The sequence below is a fragment of the Eumetopias jubatus genome, unplaced genomic scaffold, assembly GCF_037043125.1.
Source record: "Eumetopias jubatus isolate StellerSeaLion01/CBP00866 unplaced genomic scaffold, mEumJub1_p1.0 scaffold_1, whole genome shotgun sequence".
NCBI lineage: Eukaryota > Metazoa > Chordata > Mammalia > Carnivora > Otariidae > Eumetopias > Eumetopias jubatus.
Window position 1 is genome coordinate 121,576,967 of NW_028274807.1, and position 13,538 is coordinate 121,590,504.

Below are 13,538 nucleotides of genomic sequence, written 5' to 3' on the forward strand. Positions count from 1 at the left end.
ACAGTTGAATTGTAGAGAGGCTAGAGTAGAGGCAGAGAGACTGATTAGGAGGGTTTTGCCCCCAAACAGCCAAGAAATACTAATGATGACTTAGACTGAGGCTGTGTCAGGAACAGTGGTAGTGTTGAGTGAATTTGATATGTTTTGGAGGTAGAGCCAGTTTTTTTTGTTTGTTTTTGGTTTTGTCTGAGATGGTGTTTGAGGGGGAGCAGAACAGGAGGATGTCAATAGTTTACATTGTAGCATTGTAAAAATATGGGAAACAATATAAATACCCATCAACAGTGGTAATTCCACACAATGGAGTACAGTGCAGATGTAAGAAAAGAATGTGAAAGAGCTCTGTGAACGGATACAAAGTAATTTCTAGAACATACAGTTAATGGAAAAAAGCATGTTGCTTTTTATGTAAGAAAAGAGGGAAATAAGAATATAGATAAGTATTTGCACATTTGTGCAAAAATGAACACAAGGAAAGGTAATCCAGAAACTAATGAGATTGGTTTCTTACAGGATTAGGGTGGGAACATTGTGTAAAGGAAGGGGATGGGAATGAAAGTAGTAGGGATGGAGAGAGGGGTTCTTTTGTGAATGTTATCTTTTTGTGTAGATCTGACTTTGGAACCATATTAATGTTTCACATAATCAAAAATAAATACTTAAAATCTATCAGGATGGGAAGGAAGAAACCCAAATGAAATAAAAACACAAACAAATGAACCTAATTGGATTTCTAATAAATAACAACCACATTGAAGGGAGAAGAGGGCCGCGTGGGTGGCTCAGTCAGTTAAGCATCTGCCTTTGTCCTGGGATCATCGAGCCCCGTGTTGGGGCTCCTTGTTCAACGGGGAGCCTGCTTCTCCTCCTCTGCCCCGATTGTGCTCTCTCTCTGACTCTCTTTCTCTCTGTGTCAAATAAATAAATAAAATCTTAAAAAAAAGAGAATAAAAAAACCAATTGACACAGAATTTTGACTATAAACCCCAAGCTCAAAACAAAAAAATCTGTAAACAAATACTGAACTATTGTTATTAGAATTGTTTTTTGTTTGAATTAGGAATTCCGTACTACTTTATATATTTTGGGAGTAGGTGAGTCGAACATATCTTCAATATATTGAAGATAAAGATTTATCACTGTGGTAAAGAGAGTTGTAAATATGGCTTCAGTGCCATTGTGATTGGATTAGAATCTGAGATCAGTATGAATTACTGGTCTTTTTAGATAGACACGGAAATAAATATAGATGTGTGTATGCATGGAACAGTATACAGGCATTTGTTTCCTCGTTCTTTCTGTCTGCTGTTCCTTACCATTCTCTGACAAAATAGAGAGCTCTGTGGAGTTCCTGGATTTGGAAGACAGGTTCACAGTTAACTAGGATGTATTTAACAGGCATCCTTAAAATTTGCTTTTCTCCTTAGTTCCTAGTTTTCACCAGTATTTGATAAAATTTGAAAACATATTCTGAATGATAAACACCTGCCATATAGTTCTTGGGTATATATGAATAGTTGATTATTCTAGTCTCTGCTTCCTCTTCCTTAGGCCACTTAGGACAGCCTAAATGGAAAGCTTGTATGTGGAGAAATGTCTGATCCCTATAATCCTGGCTACCTTCTTAGAAGATGCTATATATTCTTATTTTTTGTTGTCATTATAACTCATAATTTCTTTTTTTTTTTAAAGATTTTATTTATTTGACAGAGACAACAGCGAGAGATGGAACACAAGCAGGGGGAATGGGAGAGGGAGAAGCAGGCTTCCCGCAGAGCAGGGAGCCCGATGCGGGGCTCGATCCCAGGACCCTGGGTTCATGACCTGAGCCCAAGGCAGACTTAATGACTGAGCCACCCAGGTGCCCCAACACACATTTTTTTTTTAAAGGTTTTATTTATTTGAGAGAGAAAGTGAGCGAGAGAGAAAGCACGAGTGTGGGCAGAGGGAGAGGGAGAAGCAGACTCCCCTGCTGAGCTGGGAGCCCAAGTGGGGCTCGATCCCAGGGCCCTGAGATCATGACCCAAGCCAAAGGCAGATGCTCAACCAGCTGAGCCACCCAGGTGCCCCGAGACACACATATTTTTGAAATAGTTTTATGCAACATTCATGAAGTGATTGAAATAATATTTTCAAGTGTTTCATATTAATGTAAGATATTAATAATTTCAGTAAGGAAGAGTGTTATTGGAGTTGCTGTTTCCTTCAAAGCAGAGACTGAATGAAGTAAAATGCCTTTGGGTCTAAGAGAAGATTAAGTGGGATTTCAACCATGCTCACAGTTTGCCTACATGTGTAGTTTCCTTTTTTTTTTAAAAAATATTTTATTTATTTATTTATTTGAGAGAGAGAGAGAGAGAGAGAGAGAGAGAGAGAAACAGCATGAGAGGGGAGAGGGTCAGAGGGAGAAGCAGGCTCCCCGCTGAGCCAGGAGCCAGATGTGGGACTCGATCCCAGGACTCCGGGACCATGACCTGAGCCGAAGGCAGTCGCTTAACCAACTGAGCCACCCAGGCGCCCTACATGTGTAGTTTCTCTAATTCATTTAGTGAGCCCTTTTGATTACCTGCCATTTGTAAAGGCACTTTGCTAAGTACTTGGATTATAAATATGAATATGATTCTCTCCTTGTCCTGAGGGATTCACGGTCCAGTAGGGAAGATAAGCAAACTAATATTTGTAATGTAATGATTTAAAGCTAATAATACACTGACACAGGTCACAGCAGGATCCCATGGAAGTGAGCCTTGGGGAATTAGGAAGGGCTCTAGAGAAAAATGTCACCTGAATTGGTACAGATGCATAGGAGTTGGCCTGATGGACAGGGTGCTGGAGTGAGCAGCATCTTTTTTTTTCTAACCAAAAAATATTTTAATGTAGGTAGCAACATGTGAACATTACATTTAGGTGGTAAAATTCAGGTTACAATAATATGATAAATATCAAATGATATCCCTCTGGCCTAATGGAAAACATAACAGTTGTGACAGTTATAGTTGTGACAGTCATGCTTAACACCTTGGTTAAATACAGAGAGAAACGGGCAGGGGTGGCACAGACATATGTGAAGATTTAACAGTCTGAATAATCTTTAGCCCTCCTGAGAAAAGACAGAGGGGAAGTCTGTGGCAAATACCTGTGTAATATGGTGGCCTCAGGCCACTAGTGATCATTCTGTTCATGCACTTAAAGTAACCGCAGCTGGTTTCTGAGCACTGAAAATGAGATTTAAAGCAAGTCTCTTGGAGTGAGCAGCATCTTAATAGATACCATAGTGTTTTGCACTTTAGGTAAATGAGTAGTGGATGATATAATTTGTTAAGAAGGATAATTCATGATAGGGGTTATCTCATTCTTTAGTCTCATTTGGTTGGCAAAATCTGGATGGCTTCATTTTGTAGATTCCCTTATTTATTAGACCATGACTTAGTTGTTGGGGTGAATTCCTGGTGAGTAGAAAAGACTAACCTCTGGACTTGTGAGAACCCTTAGGTGAGGCTTTTGTTCTGAAGAGACTAGACAAATGTGTGTGTGTGTGTGTGTGTGTGTGTGTGCATACACATACTAAGGGAGAAGAGGTTGACCTTAAACCTAAGAGAAGCAGAATGGAATTATAGAGAAAATATCTTTAGAAGACTAAGTTTTAGGGATCTTGGACTGATGACTTAAGCCAGATGGACGTAGTGATACTACAGACTTCAGTGAGATAGATGGGCAGTGCTGGGGTCTCAGTTACAGAGATGGTAAAGAATAGTTCTTGTCATCATGTGTGTATGTTGATAGTATTTGGACCCTATTTTGGTTTATTAGTTTACTGATCTATTTAGTAGTAACTCCTGTGGGATTAAAAACTTTTTAAACATAAAAAATTTAGGGGCGCCTGGGTGGCTCAGTCAGTTAAGTATCTGCCTTCGGCTCAGGTCATGATCTCAGGGTCCTGTGATCGAGCCCCACATCGGTCTCCTTGCTCAGCAGGAAGTCTGCTTCTCCCTCTGCTCCTGCCCCCCCCCCTTGTTCTCTCTTGCTCTCTCTCAAATAAATAAAACAAAAAAATTTAAAATAAACATAAAAATGTTAAACAATGTAAACCTTCCCACCCTAGCCCTCAGTCATCCTGTTCTTGTCTTACCCCATTCCTCCAGCACATTTACCCCACCCAGGAAACTTTTTATTAGTTTATGTATTCTTCTAGAGTCTCTTTATGTAAATAAAGAAAATAAAAATACAGATTCTTATTTCTTTCTATCTCTGCTGTCCAAAACCCACCAAAGCCAGCATATTATACCTATTCTGCAAATTGGTCTTCCCATTTTTCCCTTTACATATTGTGTTTCTTAACAATGGAAATCTTCACAGAAGATTTTCCATAGAGTATGCATACTTTTATTTTATTTTCTTCTTATTTTTTTAGTTTGTATGGTTTCCTTTTGGATACTTTTTTAAATCAGTTCTCTGTTGGTAGACATTTGGGTTGTTTCTAGTTTTTAAAAAAATTTTTTTAAAAGATTCCATTTATTTGAGAGAGAGAAAGAAAGTGCAAGCATGTGGTGGTGGGGGGAGTGATGAGGAGCAGAGGGAGAGGGACAAGCCCACTGCACTCTGAGTGTGGAGCCCAATGCAGGGCTTCATCCCTCGACCCTGAGATCACGACCTGACCTAAAATCTAGTTAGTCGCTTACGGACTGAGCCACCCAGGCACCCCGGGTTGTTTACAGTTTTTTATTATTATAACAGTGTTGTAGTGAATTACCTTGTATATGTCATTTTGTCCATAAGCAAGTATAAAATTATGGAATCAATTCAGATGAGGTATTACTAATCAAAGGCCATATATCTTTGTAATTTTGATAGATTACAAAGATACTGCCAAAATGCCCTCATGTTTGGACCCAGACTCTTCCACTGATTATAAGAGCTAATGTGTATTTCTCTTGCAAGCTTATTCGGATTTAATTGACATACAACATTGTATAAGTTTAAGGTGTACAGTGTGATGATTTGACATATGTATATATAGCAAAATATTTACCACATTTAAGGCTAGTTACTACATCTTTCACATAATTCACATAATTACCATTTTGTTGTTATGGTGGATAATAGGCATTTTTTTTTTAAGATTTTATTTATTTATTTGAGAGAGAGAATAAGCGTGACCAAGACCAGAGCTGAAGGCAGATGCTTAATCAACTGAGCCACCCAGGCACCCTGATAATAGGCATTTCTTCACAGCCTTTACACGAAAGTACCTTGGCAGAGTGCCTGGGTGGTGCAGTTGGTTGAGCGTTGGACTCTTGGACTCTTGTTTTCGGCTCAGGTGGTGATCTCAGGGTCCTCCGATGGAGCTCCCTATCATGCTCCATGCTCCGCATGCAGTCTGCTTGAAATTCTTTACCCCTGTCCCTCTGCTCCTCCCCCGACCCCCGCATGCACCCAAGAACTCTCTCTTTCTCTAAAATAAATAAATCCATAGAAAGTACCTTGGCAAACAGGGATTTTTGCTAAACTGATATGTGGAAAATGGTGTCTCTGTAGTTTTATTTATCATTCTAGTAAATATCTTTTGGTGAAATGTGTACATAGTTCTTTTGGATGTATAATCTATGATGGAATTCCTATGTCATAGGGTATGTGAATTTCCATTGCTCCACATTCTCAGCAAGCCTGGGTATTCTTAGTTTCTTTAAATTTGACTTACTTTGGTGGCTACAAAGTATCTTATTGTGGTTTTAATTTTTATTTTTATCCCCTAATGAGAGTGTCCGTTTTTTCCCTATGCTTGTGGCTATATTGGTTTTTTGAAAACTTTATTTTAAAAAACCCTGAATATATAATCTCCATTTGTTAAACAAAAAGAAAAACAGACAGTTATACTAGCTGTCTTAATCTGGTTCTTTACTGGGTACTAGGTATTAAAGAATATTTTTGACTCTTCTAATTGCATTTTGTAAAAAAAAAATGTGGTAGAAATTACATTACTTTATCCTTTGATGTAGGGCTAGGACTTTGTGCTAGTATGTGAGGAGTACTCTGAGTTCAGTAGGAAGAAGGTGAAGTGGAAAGAGATGAATACTTACACCATGAAGTGATTTTTGAATTTACCTGGTTTTGCTTGCTTATTTGTGGGTGGAGATTGGGAGGCTGAAATCACTGTTACTTAAATAGAATAGATAGCCAGCTCTTAAATTATAATATAACTTGCATGATTGAGGCATAGTATCTTTTTTGTTTCTGTTTTTGTAGAAAAGTACTTTTACTTGAACAAGGACTAGAGATAGACTCTGTATAGGGGTTTTTGTTCGTTTATATGCCATTCTCAGTGCTTGGTTAAGCTTTTGAAATCTTCCCCCACGTCTTTTTAAAGTTTAATGGATGTTTATTGTTTGTCCAGAATTTTTTCCTTTCTGTGAGAGTGGATCTTCATGTGTAAAGTTATTAATAACATTGTTTTTACCTAAAGTTTTAGTAGGAATTTTTTTAAATTTTTATGTATTTATTTTTTAAAAGATTTTATTTATTTATTTGAGAGAGAGAGAGAGTGAGAGAGAGAGAGCCCAAGAGGGGGTAGGGTCAGAGGGAGAAGCAGACTCCCTGCTGAGCAGGGAGCCGATGCCGGACTCGATCCCGGGACTCCGGTATCATGACCTGAGCCGAAGGCAGTCGCTTAACCAACTAAGCCACCCAGGTGCCCAAGTTTTAGTAGGAATTTTTTTTTTTTGAAGATTTTATTTATTTATTTGACAGAGAGAGACAGTGAGAGCAGGAACACAAGCAGGGGGAGTGGGAGAGGGAGAAACAGGCTTCCCCCTGAGCAGGGAGCCCGATGTGGGACTCGATCCCAGGACCCTGGGGTCATGACCTGAGCCGAAGGCAGACGCTTAATGACTGAGCCACCCAGGCGCCCTTTAGTAGGAATTTTAAGAGTAAATTTTTTTTTTAAAGATTTATTTATTTGAGAGAGAGCAGGAGCGCCAGCAGGGGGAAGGGCAGAGGGAGAAGCAGACTCCCCCCTAGACATCATTTTTTGGCAGTTTTAGGTTCATAGTAAATTAAGTAGGAAGTACAGAGAGTTCTCTTATATCCCTGCCCCGACATGCATAGCCTCCCTGACTGTCAACATCCTGCACCAACAAATTGTGGTTATTTTTGAATTGACTGAGTCCTTTACTTTTGGAAAAGTAAGCAGTTTGATATATTTTAACATCGTCTAAAGTATGTTTTATAACATTCTTCTAATTTTATAAAGAATATTATTGACCTTATTACAAAAACAAACCAAGACTAGAATTAAATTACTTGCTTCTCACAGAATTTTATTTTGAAGTTACAAAATGAAAAAGATTTTCAACCTTTATAGCAACAATTATGCTCTCCTTTAATTCCTACTAATTTTATGAAACTTGAAGATTAAGTCTTTTCTCCTTTCTTTTACATCTTTAAATGTAAAAATGTTCTAACCAGATGCTTGAATTTTTTATTAAAATTTCTGACTTGGAGGGGCACCTCGGTGGCTCAGTCAGTTAAGTGCCTGCCTTCAGCTCAGGTCATGATCCCAGGGTTCTGTGATCAAGCCACAAGTGTGGCTCCCTGCTCTGCAGAGACTGCTTCTCCCTCTCCTCCCCGCTTGTGCTCTCTCTAGCCACCTCTGTCTCCCTCTCTCAAATAAATAAATAAAATCTTAAAAAAAAAGATATTAAAAATTTATTCATTTGAGAGACAGAGCCTGAGTGAGGGGAGGGGCAGAAGGAGAGGGGAGAGACAAGCAATGCCCCACCCAGCACAGAGCCTGAGCCTGACGTGGGGCTCCATTCCAGGACCCTGGGATCACAGCCTGAGCCAAAGTCAGAAGCTTAACCCACTGAGCCACTCAGGCACCCCATGGCCCTGCTTTTTAATTTTACACTGGGCCTCCAAATTATGTAGCCTGTTGTGGCTACATAATATAAAGCCTTGTAAGTAATGAGAAAAACACAACCCAATAAAAATGACCAAAACTATGAACAAAGGAATGTAGAAAGGAACATATATATTAATAAACATGTGAAAAGGTCTTCAACCTCATTAAGTAATACAAACTGAAATCATGGTATAAGTTCTGTATTGCCTCAAATTAAGAAATCTGAATTTACCAGGTATTGGAAAGGATTGTGTTACCAGTTTACATACTGCTGGTGAGTTGGTAGAGTGATACAGTTGGAAGACAGTTTGGCATTTTTGGTAAAGTTGGGAATTTACATGTCCTATAACCCACCAATTCCACTTCTAGGTTTAAAGCATACTCTAAAGATGGGGCGCCTGGGTGGCTCAGTCGTTAAGCATCTGCCTTCCACTCAGGTCATGATCCCAGGGCCCTGGGATCGAGCCCCGCATCGGGCTCCCTGCTCCGCGGGAAGCCTGCTTCTCCCTCTCCCACTCTCCTTGCTTGTGTTCACTCTCTTGCTGTCTCTCTCTGTCAAATAAATAAATAAAATCTAAAAAAAAAAAGCATACCTTAAAGAAATTCTTGTTCATGTGCACCTGGAGACTTGTATAATAATGTTGATCAAAGCAAAAAACTTTAAACCATCTTAAATGCTTGAAAACAGAATAAATACATTGTGGCATATTTACATAATGAAACACTGTAGAGCAATTAAAAGGTAACATGGATAAAGCTTAGAAAAATATTTGAGTGACAAAATTCACATCCCTGAAGACTCCATCAGCATATGAATTTATCAAGCTGAAAAAGGGAGTCAGGGATACAAACCTAAACAAAACATTATTTAGGAATATATACATGTATGACAAAGTTCTGTTTTAAACAGTAATGGAATAATTATTCAGGATAAAGGTTGGGATGAGAGGGGCATGTAGGTAGATGTAATGTTATTGGTTATCCCCATCATCTGTGGGATGGTGATTTATAGTGTACATCTTATGTTTGCTTGCATGCATCTTTCCATATATTGTGTGTGTTTCAAATATTAAAGAAGGGGAAAATGAAATAAGCTATCCATAGTAGCTTATGATGTAGATAGAGGAATAGGTTGAGAAGTTGAAAGAAAATTAACATGTTACAGAAAAGAGGTTTCAAAAAGAGGTGATCTGAATGAAAGGATTTAGATAGTTGTATAGGATGTCTACTTAGTTCCCTTCTTGTTCTAATGCTCTACAATTTTAATATTGTAGTTCATATGTTTTTTATATTTTTCCCCATATTTAAAAAAACAGTTATAAACAATCATGTCATACAAGTAATACATTTATTTTTAATTTAGCTCATTTAGGTGTTAATACCTTTTATCTTCACCCTTTTTTGTAGTGTGTCTTCTAATTTGAAAGTCTTCCACGAAAACTTCAGTTTAAAAAAATAAGTAATGTCATCATCTGATATCTTAAAAGACTGAAATGGGGGCTGTCATTTTGAGGTAAGTATCTAATTTTGTATCTTTAATTACTTATGTTCATTTTCCAGAAGTTGAAAAATAGAAGGAAAATGGGAATATTGGTTAGATTCTAAATTTTTTTTTTTTTAAGATTTTATTTTTAGGTATTCTCTACCCCCAACATGGGGTTTGAAGTCATGACCCTGAGATCAAGAATTGAATGCTCTCCTGACTGAGCAAGCCAGGCACCCCTAGATTCTAAATCTTTTAGTTAAAATCTCTGTGTTAGGTAGAAATCCTAGGCGTTGTTTTAAAATAGTCTGATAGTTAGGATTATGTTTATCCCATTGTTAACAGAGCTTCATGAAGGACAGAGGAGGGGACAGTATTGTTGAAAGCTGTTTAGAGAGGTTAATTGAAAACAAGCTTTTTGGAGCTTTTTTGGAGTTGGTAGTTAGGAGGTTATTGTTTGCCCCTTTCAAGACAGTGTTTGTGGCTGAAAATAAGGTTGCAGCAAAATAAAGAGTGAAGAGGAGGTGATAAAGTGAATATTTCATTCGAATTCATTTATTAAATCAGTAGGTAGAATGTACTTAGGTTGCAGCAATCATTTTCCTAAGTACTGGAGTTCAGTTAGCGTGACCATATATCCTGGTTTAAGCCTCTTGTAGATCAATTAATGCCAAACTTTTTCCCCTAGCTTTGAAATATAATTGGCATATATCATTCTGTAATCGCCCAACTTTTTTTTTGCGCTGTACTTTTTTATCCCCATGACTTAGTTTTTATCTTTTTTTTTTTTTAAAGATTTTATTTATTTGTCAGAGAGAGAGCATAAGCAGGGGGAGCAGCAGGCAGGGGGAGAAGCAGGCTCCCCATTGAGCAGGGAGTCCAGTGCAGAATTCGATCCTATGGCCCTGGGATCATGACCCAACCGGAAGGCAGATGCTTAACCAACTGAGCCACACAGGCATCCCAGTTTTTATTTTTTTTAAATTTTTATTGATCTTTACTATTTTTATTTTTTTTAAAGTAATCTCTATGCCCATCATGGGGCTTGAACTCAAAATCCTAAGATCAAGAGTTGCATGCACCCTGCCACTACCCTCCCCTTTGACCACCCTCAGTTTGTTCTATATTTAGGGGTCTGTTTGTTTATTTCCTTGTTTTTAGATTCCACATGTAAGTGAAATCATAAGGTATTTGCCTTTAACTTATATCACTTAGCATAACATCCTGTAGGTCCATCCATGTTGTCATGAATGGCAAGATTTCACTTTTCTTATGGGTAATACTGCATTTTATATATGTATATCACATCTTTATTCATTCATCTATCTGTGGACACTTAGGCTGCTTCCATATTTTGGCTACTGTAAATAATGCCGCAGTAAAAATAGGGGTGCATAGATCTTTTTTTTTTTTAAAGATTTTATTTATTCATGAGAGACAGAGAGAGAGAGAGAGAGGCAGAGGGAGAAGCAGGCTCCCAAGGAGCAGGGAGCCCGATGCAGGACTCGATTCCAGGACCCTGGGATCATGACCTGAGCTGAAGGCAGACGCTTAACCATCTGAGCCACCCAGGCGCCCAGGGGTGCATGTATCTTTTTGAAGTAGCATTTTTGTTTTCTTTTCATAAGTATCCAGAAGTGAAATTACCTAATTATATGGTTATTTCTTTTTTCTTTTTTTTAAAGATTTTATTTATTTGAGAGAGTGAACACAACTGGGGGAGGGGCTGAGTGAGGAGAAGCAAACTCCCTGATGAGCAGGGAGCCCAACGCAGGGCTTGATCCCAGGACCCTGGGATCATCACCTGAGCTGAAGGCAGACGCTTAACCAACTGAGCCACCCAGGCGCCCCAGTATTTCTATTTTTAATTTTTTGAGGAAAGTCCATGCTGTTTTCCAAAGTGGCTGCACCAATTTACATTCCTACTGACAGTACACGAGGATTCCCTTTTCTCTACATCCTCACCAATGTTTGTTACCTCTTGTCTTTTTGGTACTAACCATTCTGACTGGTGTGAAGTGATATTGTGGTTTTGATTGGCATTTCCCTGATGATCAGTGATGTTGAGCATCTTTTCATGTATCTGTCGGCTATCTGTATGTCTTCTTTGGAAAAATGTGTTCAGTGCCTCTGCCCATTTTTAAAATCAGATTGTTTTCTTGGTGTTGACATGTATAAATTCTTTATTTATTTTGAATATTAACTACTTATCAGATACATAATTTGTAAATATCTTCTCCCATTCAGTAAGTTGCCTTCTCATTTTGTAGATGGTTTCCTTTGCTGTGCAGAAACTTTTTATTTTGGCATACTGCCAACTATTTATTTTTGCTTTTCTTTGCTTGGGAGGACAAATCCAGAAAAATACCACCAAGGCTGATGTGTAAGAATTTACTGCCTGTGTTTCCTTCTAGGAGTTCTATGGTTTCAGGTCTCACATTTAGGTCTTTAATCCATTTTGAGTTTACTTTTGTGTACCGTATGGGAAAGTGGTCTGGTTTCATTTTTTTGTATGTATCTGTCCAGTTTCTCAGCACCATTTATTGAAGAGACTGTCCTTTCCCCATTGTGTATTGCCTCCTTTGTTGTAGATTAACCACATAAGTATGGGTTTATTACTTGGCTTTTTATTCTGTTCCGTTGATCTGTGGGTCTTACTTTTGTGCCAGTACCATGCTGTTTTGAATACTATCGGTTTTTAGTGTATTTTGAAATCTAGAATTGTGATACTTCAGTTTTTGTTCTTTCTCAAGGTTGCTTTGGCTGTTTGGGGTCTTTTGTAGTTCTCTACTAATGTTAGGATTATTCTAGTTCTATGAAAAATACTGTTGGTATTTTGATAGGGTTTGCATTGAATCTGTAGATTGTTGTAGGTAGTATGGACATTTTAACAATGTTAATTCTTCCAGTCTGTAAACATGGTATATCTTTCCATTTATTTGTGTTGTCTTCAATTTCTTTTTTTATTTTTGTTTTATTTTATTTTATTTTTTTAAAGATTTTGTTTATTTGATAGAGAGAGACACAGCGAGAGAGGGCACACAAGCAAGGGGAGTGGGAGAGGGAGAAGCAGGCTTCCTGCCGAGCAGGGAGCCCGATGCAGGGCTCGATCCCAGGACCTCGGGATCATGACCTGAGCTGAAGGCAGACGCTTAACGACTGAGCCACCCAGGCGCCCTTCTTTTTTTATTTTTACTTTATTTTGTTTATTTATTTTTTAAAATATTTTATTTATTTGACAGAGACACAGCGAGAGAGGGAACACAAGCAGGGGGAGTGGGAGAGGGAGAAGCAGGCTCCCTGCTGAGCAGGAAGCCTGATGCGGGGCTCGATCCCAGGACCCTGGACGATGACCTGAGCTGAAGGCAGATGCTTAACGACTGAGCCACCCAGGTGCCCCTGTTCACCTATTTTTAATGCCCTCTTTTGCTTTTAAGTCTACTGGTTTGGATGATAAATTACATGGTTCATCCAGTGATAAATTATATGGTCTATGTTATATTAACAAGGACAGACATTACCTGCCTGGGCTTATTTTGCTAGCCAAACTGGGCTTCTAGTCTTGCAGGCAAGTTAAGTGCTTAACAAATATTCATGAAATGAATTGGCTAATTACAGCTGTGATCAGGGCTGTAGAAGTGAAATAAAGAGTACCTGATTGAGTTCATTCGACTCAGAGATTTCAGAATTAGATTTGGCAGAGAATATGGAAGAAAGGAGTCATACAAACGAATCCCAAGATTTTGAGTTACGGTGGCTTGAAGTATGATGGTACCATGAACAGAAGAAATAAGGAAACTATGAGGAAAGACTGGTACTAATGGTCTAGTGGGTGGGACTGTAACATGATGAATTTTCTTAGACACATTTTTTGAGTTATAGGTAGAAGTTTTAGAGTATTTCCTTAATTGTGGGAATATGAAACTGGAAATTAGAAAAAGATACTTTAGGACCTGGATATAATAGATTTTGGAGTAATTCACATAGAATGTCAATTGAAAGTAGGTAACATTTCCAGGGCCCCAGCTGAGAGAAAAATGTTAAGTGCAGGACTTTAGGAAATGCCTATGGTAAATGAGTGGATGTTGTTAAAAAGAATCTGTAAAGGAGAAATAAGAAAAGTATTAAGGAGACCAGAATCATGCAGCATCTTTCTTT

The 13,538-nt window shown here is 38.4% G+C and overlaps 1 protein-coding gene across 5 annotated transcripts in view; it reads left to right on the forward strand.

The window, feature by feature from the left end:
* PIK3CB (phosphatidylinositol-4,5-bisphosphate 3-kinase catalytic subunit beta) overlaps window positions 1-13,538 on the forward strand; it is a 197,043-nt gene that overhangs the window by 33,286 nt on the left and 150,219 nt on the right. For 4 of the 5 annotated variants that reach the window (XM_088026062.1, XM_028099135.2, XM_028099136.1 and 1 more), the window contains exon 2: window positions 9,305-9,410. The exons of the other annotated variant lie outside the window; for it this stretch is intronic. The gene's annotated coding sequence lies outside the window, so the exon portion shown is untranslated. The remainder of the gene's footprint in view (window positions 1-9,304; window positions 9,411-13,538) is intronic. 5 annotated transcript variants of the gene reach the window in all.